The following is a 2,891-nucleotide window of genomic DNA, read 5'->3' as shown; positions in this document are numbered from 1 at the left end:
TTGGAGATGCGGGGTATTGCTCCCCGTACTTCTGGCTTGATAAGTGGGCGCTCTACCATGTGACCTACATCGCAAGTTTATCAAACCTCGCGGAATTTTTTTTCGCTTAGTCAGCAACTATGAATTTTTTCTTTTCGTTCGCAGAAAATCTACTTGTTAAGAATTTCAATATGCAATAGTTTATCTGGAGATAGAAATTACCATTTGATGAGTGACTCTAGTTTTAGAGATGCGGGGTATTGATCCCCGTACCTCTCGCATGCTAAGCGCGCGCTCTACCATTTGAGCTACATCCCCATGATTTAAGGTTGTCGAGGAAGCTTTTGATTCAGTCGGTAAACAAGAGGTTATAAATTTTCTGGGAAGGTATTTCTTGTATGAGATTTCAATATTCATTAGTTATCTGAAGAAAATTAATTAAAAACGCGATGTCCTTAACTTCGGAGATGCGGGGTATTGCTCCCCGTACTTCTGGCTTGGTAAGTAGGCGCTCTACCATCTGACCTACATGCAATGTTTATCAAATCTCGCGGAACTTTTTTCGCTTAGTCAGCAAATATGAAGTTTTTTTTTCGTTCGTAGAAAATCTACTTGTTAGGAATTTCAATATGCAATAGATTATCTGCAGATAGTGATTACCATTTGATGAGTGACTCTAGAGTTGTAGATGCGGGGCATTGATCCCCGTACCTCTCGCATGCTAAGCGAGCGCTCTACTATTTGAGCTACATCCCCATGGTTTATAACAGTCGAGGAAGCTTTTGTTTCAGTCGGCAAACAAGAGGTTACAATTTTTCTTGGAAGATATTTCTTGTATAAAACTTCAATATTCAGTAGTTTTCTGAAGAAAGTTAATTAATTGCTCGATGACCTTAACTTAGGAGATATGGGGTATTGATCCCCGTACTTCTGGCTTGCTAAGTAGGCGCTCTACCATTTGATCTACATCCCATGTTTATCAAATCTCGCGGAATTTTTTTTCGCTTAGTCAGCAATTATGAAGTTTTTCTTTTCGTTTGCAGAAAATTGGGATTATCTGCAGATAGTGATTACATTTGATGAGTGGATCAAGTTTTGGAGATGCCGGGCATCGATCCCCGTACCTCTCGAATGCAAAGCGAGCACTCTACCATTTGAGCTACATCCCCATATTTTATAACTGTCGAGGAAGCTTTTGTTTCAGTCGCCAAACAAGAGGTTAAAAATTTTCTGGGAAGGTGTTTCTTGTATAAGATTTCATTATTCAGTAGTTTTCTGAAGAAAACTCGATGTCCTTAATTTTGGAGATGCGGGGTATTGCCCTCCGTTCTTCTGGCTTGATAAGTGGGCGCTCTACCATTTGACCTACATCCCATGTTTATCAAATCTCGCGAATCTTTTTTCGCTTAGTCAGCAACTATGAAGTTTTTCTTTTAGTTCGCAGAAAATCTACTTGTTAGGAATTTCAATATGCAATAGATTATCTGGAGATAGTGATTACCATTTAATGAGTGACTCTAGATTTGGAGATGCGGAGCATTGATCCCCGTACCTCTCGTATGCTAAGCGAGCGCTCAACCATTTGAGCTAAATCCCCATGATTTAAAACTGTCGAGGAAGCTTTTGTTTCAGTCGGCAAACAAGAGGTTAAAATTTTTCTTGGAAGGTTTTTTTTTGTATAAGACTTCAATATTCAGTAGTTTTCTGAAGAAAGTTTAAAAAATTGCTCGATATCCTTAACTTCGGAGATGCGGGGTATTGCTCCCCGTACTTCTGGCTTGGTAAGAAGGCGGTCTACCATTTGACCTACATTCCAAGTTTATCAAATCTCGCGGAATTTTTTCCGCTTAGTCAGCAACTATGAAGTTTTTTTCGTTCGCAGAAAATCTACTTGTTAGGAATTTCAATATGCAATAGATTATCTGCAGATAGTGATTACCATTTGGTGAGTGGCTCTAGTTTTGGAGATGCGGGGCATCGATCCCCGTACCTCTCGCATGCAAAGCGAGCGCTCTACTATTTGAGCTACATCCCCATAGTTTAGAACTGTCGAGAAAGCTTTTATTTCAGTCAGCAACAAGAGGTTATAAATTTTCTGGGAAGGTATTTCTTGCATAAGATTCCAATATTCAGTAGTTTTTTGAAGAAAATTAATTAAAAACTCGATTTCCTTAACTTTGGAGATGCGGGGTATTGCTCCCCGTACTTCTGGCTTGATAAGTAGGCGCTCTACCATTTGACCTACATCCCATGTTTATCAATTCTCGCGAAATTTTTTTTCGCTTAGTCAGCAACTAAGAAGTTTTTCTTTTTGTTCGCAGAAAATCTACTTGTTAGGAATTTCAATATGCAATAGATTATCTGGAGAGAGTCATTACCATTTGATGAGTGACTCTAGCTTTGGAGATGCGGGGCATCGATCCCCGTACCTCTCGCATGCAAAGCGATCGCTCTTCCACTTGAGCTACATCCCCATGATGTATAACTGTCGAGGAAGCTTTTGTTTCAGTCGGCAAACAAGAGGTTAAAATTTTTCTTGGAAGGTATTTTTTGTATAAGACTTCAATATTCAGTAGTTTTCTGAAGAAAGTTAAATAATTGTTCGATGTCCTTAACTTCGGAGATGCGGGGTATTGCTCCCCGTACTTCTGGCTTGCTAAGAACGCGCTCTACCATTTGACCTACATTCCATGTTTATCAAATCTCGCGGAATTTTTTTCGCTTAGTCAGCAACTATGAAGTTTTTTTTTCGTTCGCAGAAAATCTACTTGTTAGGAATTTCGATATGCAATAGATTATCTGCATATAGTGATTACCATTTGGTGAATGGCTCTAGTTTTGGAGATGCGGGGCATCGATCCCCGTACCTCTCGCATGCAAAGCGAGCGCTCTACCATATGAGCTACATCCCC

The 2,891-nt window shown here is 39.7% G+C and overlaps 1 non-coding gene across 1 annotated transcript; it reads right to left on the bottom strand.

Annotated features, from left to right (window-relative positions):
* Positions 1–2,818: 2,818 nt before the first annotated feature.
* Positions 2,819–2,891, bottom strand: Trnaa-ugc (transfer RNA alanine (anticodon UGC)). The gene has a single exon. It is a non-coding gene; the product is annotated as a tRNA-Ala (tRNA).

Source organism: Symsagittifera roscoffensis, chromosome 1, assembly GCF_963678635.1.
Source record: "Symsagittifera roscoffensis chromosome 1, txSymRosc1.1, whole genome shotgun sequence".
Lineage (NCBI taxonomy): Eukaryota > Metazoa > Xenacoelomorpha > Acoela > Convolutidae > Symsagittifera > Symsagittifera roscoffensis.
The sequence above is the reverse complement of the archived record's forward strand: the minus strand, read 5'-3'. Positions and strand labels throughout refer to the sequence as shown.